The following is a 6933-nucleotide window of genomic DNA, read 5'->3' as shown; positions in this document are numbered from 1 at the left end:
CTTCAAGTCTCCTGGGCCAGGTTGGACAGGGCTTGGAGTACCCTAGGACAGTGGAAGGGGTAGAATGAGACAGGCTTTGAGGTCCCTTCCAACCCAAACCATTCCAGGATTCTGTGGCTGTGGAGGTTTTCAGCACAGACATCTTACCACGGGCAGGTGAGGGAGAGATGCTTGCCCAATGCTCCTCCTGCTCAGGGATAATTTCCAGTGGGTGGTCATGCTGGCAGGTGCCCACAGTGCCACCAGCATCTCCCTGCAGGGAAGAGGTGGGTGGTGAGGAGGGTGTGGGGCCCTGCAGCTGCTCTCCAGAGCCAAACTGTGGGGTTTTAGCAGCAGAGTTTCGTCCAGGTGTCTGGAGATGGCGGCACAGGGCTGGTGGTGCCTTGTGGGACAACTGCTCGAGTCACTATCTGTAAAGTGTTTCACTTTCTGCCCTCATAGCTGGAACTGACCACAGAAGCAAACAGGACAGGGTGAGGTAATCCCAAGGTACAGGAATGAGGCTATAGGTGAGATAGGATCTGCCTGGATTGCCAGTGATTAGCTGCCTCACTTGGGATATTTGTAATGACATCTTTTTCTGTGTGATCAGCTGCTCACGGCAGGGCTGTGCCCTGGAGCAGCATCTTACAGGACTGCACTGCGCTCATGCCATGGATATCACTGCAAATGCAGGATGACTTCTCCACCTTGGCAAATACACACAAAGATGATGGCAAGATGTTTCCCCTGCAAACTTCTGAAAAGCTGGCAGGAAAATAGAACCATAGAATCCTTAAGAGACCCCTAAGAACATCAAACCCAACCATGTTCTCCACTAAACCATGTCCCCCAAGTGCCATTTATTCAAGTTTAGTTTAAAAGCACTAGCTTTCAACTTCTGAAAACTCATTGAAAAGTGCAGGGTTTAGTCTCTTTCTGTTCGGGTTATAAAGTTTCTGCTACTTCTGCAATTATCTGGTTCAGTGTTTGCAATGCATTATCTTCATGCTCTCATGACAGAGCACTTTGGTGAAGTTCTGGATAGATCAGGTTCTGGCACTTGCTCCCCCTCTGCTGTTACAGGATCAACAATAGATGAAGAGGTGTGTTTTGCAAGCAAATTGATTTATGCTAGCAGAATAAATATTGTGAAATTCCGTCTCCTGGGATCGCCTTGGCAGGATTGGAGTCCTTGAGAGTCTCAGGTCTGTCAGGCAGTCAAACATCATCAGACAGGTCTGTGGTGATGGCACAGGGTATCACAGAATCATGGAATCACAGACGGTTTGGGTGGGAAGGGATCTTAAAGCTCATCTCATCCTACCCCCTGCCATGGGCAGGGACAACTTCCACTGTCCCAGGCTGTTCTAAGCCCCATCCAAACTGGCCTTGGATACTTCAGGGATCCAGGAGCAGCCACAGCTTCTCTGGGCACGCTGTTCCAGACCCTGCCCACCCTCCCAGGGAACAATTCCTTCCCAATATCCCATCTAGCCCTGCCCTCTGGCAGTGGGAAGCCATTCCCTGTGTCCTGGCACTCCATCCCTTTTAAACAGTCTCTCTTCATGACTCCTCTATCTCCTTCAGGCACTGGAAGGCCACAATTTGGTCACCTCAAAGCTTCTCCTCTCCAGGCTGAACAATCCCAGCCCACCTAGCCTTTTCTCCCAGCAGAGCTGTTCCATCCCTCTGACCAATTTGGTGGCCTCCTCTGGACCTGCTCCAACAGATCAATGTCCTACATATCTCAGTCCATGGTGATCAATTCAATCTCTCATCCTCAGAGCTTCCAATGTAGCACAAAGCCTTCACCACCCTTTTTCTCCTGCCTCTGTGGGCAAACCAGCCTCAGTCACACATGGGGAGGATGTTGGTCACTCAGCCTCTTATTAAATTTTCTTCCAGATGTGCTCATGCAGAGCGTGTCACATGAGGCCATGAGGGCTTAAAGCTGTGTCACATCCCGCTCAGGGCACAGCAGTGTCACCATGCTGGCTGATCCATCATTTCCTACCATCACACAGTCAATGCAAAGGACAACAGGAGCTGTGGAGAGGAGCACAGGGCCAGCTCCAGGCTGTGCCCACACTGGAGAGGTGCTGAACCACCCCATCCACAGCCTCCTTGCCACAGGCACAGGCTCAAAGAGAAGTGGTGCTTTTGCAAGTAATCCAAAGATTGCTCTGGTGTCTGCTTTAAGCAACGTGCTGCCCTGTGGGGTTATTTCGAAACTGATTTGTTCCAGAATTAATCTAGGACAAGGCTTCATAGAGTTATGACAGATGGTGTGCTGCCTTTTCACATCTTTTTGATCCTTAACAGCCTGACAACAATTTCCAGAGGCATTGCTGAGTAGATTCAGGCTTTCATGTGGTTGAAAACACTTTGCTTTCTTATTTCAGGAATTTCTCATAGCAATTTCTGTGTTATTTCAGATGTAATTTTCAGATTTTCTTTTGGGTTTGTCAGCTGAACCTCTGAAAGAAAGAGACCCTGGTCTTTGAGACTTGCATTTTCATGTGATGGGACTTCAAGCAGGTGGGAATGGTATCAGGCCATGGAAAATTACAGTTAGCTGAAATCAAGATCAGATGTAATTTTCTCCAAAGCTTCACAAGCCAGCATTGATCATGACGATTCTTCTCCCAGGCAACCACTGACAGAACGAGAGGACACAGTCTTAAGCTGCACCAGGAGAAGTTTAGGTTAGACATCAGGAGAAATTCTTCACAGAAAGAGTGATTGGGCACTGGAATCATCTGCCCAGGGAGGTGGTGGAGTCACCAAACCTGGACATGTTTAAAGAAAGACTGAATGTGGCACTCAGGGCCATGGTTTAGTTGATGAGGAGGTGTTAGGTCATACCTTGGACTTGATGATCTCATAAGGTCTTTTCCAACCTAGTTCATTCTGTGATCATCCCTGCCCCTGGACTGTGTCCTGCCGGACATGTTCCTGCTCCCTAAATGTCTCTGACAGCCTCGATCAGGGCTTTGGCAAAGCTGAGCCAGATCAGCTTTTCTCCACTATGCTGGAAAATAATCTCAAGAGCACTACAACACCAAATTTGAAAACTATAGGTATTTCTTTACTGAGAAATTTTGCTCACGTTGTCCCAGGTCTGTTCACCCACAAACTAAATTATTTTAGCTGTAAAGTAGACTTTAAAGCCAATTGTACAATGAAGAGAGATCAGGGAAGAAGTACAAGAAGTTCAGGTTTGTTCTGAGCTGTTCTGAACACAGGAACAGGGAAGGAATTAATGGAGAAAAAGCACCAGTGATCACATCTCCACTATTTCCCAATCCACATTCAGGAACGTTTATGCTTCTGTTTATTTTATTTCATTATAGTGAACGGAATGATTGCATGAACAACTTTAATAAGGTGTTGTGAAAAGATCAGCTGTTTCCTCAAGCTCCACTGTGCAACTCTAGTATGGGAGAAACCCCTGCTAAATGTGTGAACCAGAGATATCCCAGCCTAGCCGAAGAGACTTTAAACTAGGAGAGGTACAAGCAGATAAGGACTGCTTCCCTCATCAGGTTATTTAACTTGAACCATGTTCTCCAGGGTTACTGCAAGGGGGTTGTGCTTACCTGGCAGGAATTGCACAAGAGCTGGCATTCTCTTATTGCCAAAAGCAGGGTGATACTCCCTTTCCCAGCTCAGGATGCCAGGAGCAGACGACTTGTGGCTGATTTATCCTTGTGCTTGGCAAGAGGCACCAGCCAGCACCTTAGGCATACAGTCTGTGAAACACAGCAGGAGCAACAGCAGGGCAGGAGCTGGAGGAAAGGTGTTCATGGATAGCCAGGACAGGATTAACCCCAATCCCAGGGCTGAGGAACATGCTGCTTGCGCCACGGTGTGCCTCAGAGGAGGTGACTCAGCAGCAGCAGACCTGCACCCGTGGGACAGCAGTGGGGACACAGCTGACTCCAGGAGCTGTTTCTCATCCTGTTGTGCCAGCAGCAGGTGGGGTTGCAGCCCTGTGATGTCTCAAACGAGAACATGAGAGGCATCCAGCACCAATGCTGCCTAGTATCTATGAAGGGTGATGCTAACAAGAGACAGAAGTAACACACAAGAGAAGATGTAACTTTTGATGCTTAAAGGGCCTCAGAGACCAAGAAAAGTACAGGGTTTGGGCCTCAGGCAGAGCCCAGGAAGAACATGGATGACTCTTTGAGTGGAAACCTTTGCCTTCCATGTCACACCTTGGCCAGCCCACCTGGACACACAGCCCTCTGAAAATCATGGAATCCTAGAGTGGTTTGGGTTGGAAAGGATCTTAGAGATCACCTCAGTCCACCCCCTGCCATGACAGGGACACCTTCCACTATCCCAAGCTACTCCAAGCCTCGTCCAACTTGGTCTTGGACACTTGCAGGGATCCAGGGGCAGCCACAGCTTCTCTGGGCACCCTGTGCCAGGGCCTGTCCACTCTCCCAGGGAACAATTCCTTCCCAATACCCCATCTAACTCAACCTCCTTCAAGGTCTTCATTCCTCCCTTTGACTAAGCTACACAAGAATTCCTCAGTAAAAATCCAACCGCTTTTTTTTTGGCACCTTCTCTCCTTCCACTCCAGGTAGAATAACTCCAGGTGCTGAATCACACACTCACCTCAGCAGTGACACACTGCTCCAATGGCCTCATTCCACAACCTGAGGATGTCAGAGAAGTCCCTGCTGTTTTTCCAACCTCTACTACCATTATTTTATTACTACTGTTACTACTACTTAGTACCTCCACTAGAGAAGTAGTAGTGGTTAGAAGGCAGCAGCGTGGGCAGCAGGGGAGGGGGGATGCTGCCCCTCTGCCCTGCTCTCATGAGAGCCCTCCCAGAATTCCATGCACAGTTCTGGTTCCCCCAGCACAAGGAGGGCATGGAACTGTTGGAGCAGATCCAGAGGAGGCCATGGAGTTGCTGAGGGGACTGGAGCACCTCCACTCTGGAGCCAGGCTGGGAGAGCTGGGACTGCTCAGCCTGGAGAAGGGCGTTGTGTGGAGACCTCACAGCTCCTTCCAGGGTCTGAAGGGATACAGGGAAACTGGAGAGGGACCCTACATCAGGAACTGGAGTGCCAGGACACAGGGAATGGGTTCAAACTGCCAAAGGACAGGGTTAGATGGGATACTGGGAAGGAATTGTTCCCTGTGAGAGTGGGCAGGCCCTGGCACAGGGTGCCCAGAGAAGCTGTGGCTGCCCCTGGACCCCTGGTAGTGTCCAAGGCCAGGTTGGATGGAGCTTGGAGCAGCCTGGGATAGTGGAAGGTGTCTCTGCCCATGGCAGAGGGTGGCACTGGCTTTGAGGTCCTTCCAGCCTAGATGGGTTCCATTCTGACTCTTTGTAGTGGGATTTTTGTGCTCACAGGTGAGGGAAGGCACTTCCCAAAGCCCAGAGCAGGCACAGATGCAGAAGGCAATGAAGGAGGCCATGAGGAGTAAAGCACCCACACAGCCCCAGTGTGTCAGTGGCTGAGGCACGGACAGAAAATTACAGCGTGGTGATGGAGCAACGCGCGCCTGCTCGGGCTGCGTTTCACAACTCACATTCCCCACAGCACCACAGCTGGCAGCAGCCTCGGGAGGCAGCCTAATCCACAGCCAGGGAAGGCACCCACAGAGCCAACCACAGCTTTGGGCTTCTAGGTGGCTACCAAGGTAGGGAACGGCGTGGGCTGGGTGGTCACGGGCTGCAGGTGAGGAACAAACCCCTTTGCTCTGTGCAATACCAGCGGCTTTGGCCAAGCAGAGGTATTGCACCAGCTCTCCCCTGCACCTCTGGCTGCTGCTGAGACCTTCAGCTTGGTGCTTTTCCAGAAGGAATGTTCAGCCTGGTGCTTTTTCAGAGAGCCCTGCAGAGCTTTTTGTGAATTCCCCCTTGCTAACACAACACTTTTGGACCTTACTGTCACTTTTCACAAGGGGTGGAATGACCAAGTGTCTCCCACCCAGGCAGGCAGTGAGGCATGACCTGTCCTCGGGATGTCCTTGGGGTGTCCCTGGGAAGCTCAGCATGCTGCTGAGGCTTTGTAAAGATGGTAGAGCCCAAGCTTTTTTGTTGCACCAGGAACTCTTCTAAATGACCCTGGGAGATAGGAAATTACCCTGGGAGTTAGGAAATTATCCCTCATAAAGAAAAGCTCTTGGTTTGTTGTTTGGTTTTTTGGTTTTTGTTTTTTTTTTTTTAATGTAGCTATCATGAGCTTAAGGTGCAACTCCATAGCTGGAATTCCCCAGCACACCAATCTGGAAACGCAATCCTTTGCAAGCATGAAAGTCACAGCCACATGGAGGGAGGTGCCACAGGAGTGATCAGCACACATCTGTTAATTGGAGGGCACACGTGACGAGGGACAGCAGGGTGCCAGCGTGGCTGGGCTCTGACACAGCGTGGTCCTTTTAACTCTGGTGGTGACAGAGCCACCCGCACTGCCACCACCAGCCTGCTCAGACACAGCGGTGGGCTCTGCCTGGGAACGTGTTTTCCTCCGTGTCATTCAGATCTGTGTCCTTTTGGAGCTGCCCTGAGGTGGGAAAAAGAATCATTCGCTCTTTTTAATTTTTGATATTAACTCGCATCTTGGTGATACCACAGGTAGGTTGGCTGGGAATATCTCAGAGGGTAGCAAAGTCTCGTGGTGTGGGAGATCCACTGGGAGTAAAGGAGGGAGGCAGAGAGTAATTCACAATTCGTGCTGCTGGGCTGGAGTTAAGCTCTAACTTTTGAGAGCCTGGCAAAATATTAGAACTGTGTGCATGAAAAATAGGCCTCAGCTCAGGAGCATCTAAGAAAAGATTTCTGTTTTTTTCAGGCTACACTTATTTAACCAATAGCTTTTCTATGAGGCTCTACCAGTTCCAGTTCGTAGGATCCTTCTGTTTACAGTGGGTTTTGGGTACAAAAGCTAAGCAATAGAGAAACACAAAAAGTATAGACAT

The sequence above is a fragment of the Sturnus vulgaris genome, chromosome 8, assembly GCF_052056855.1.
Source record: "Sturnus vulgaris isolate bStuVul1 chromosome 8, bStuVul1.hap1, whole genome shotgun sequence".
NCBI classification, from domain to species: domain Eukaryota; kingdom Metazoa; phylum Chordata; class Aves; order Passeriformes; family Sturnidae; genus Sturnus; species Sturnus vulgaris.
Note: the sequence above shows the minus strand (reverse complement) of the source record.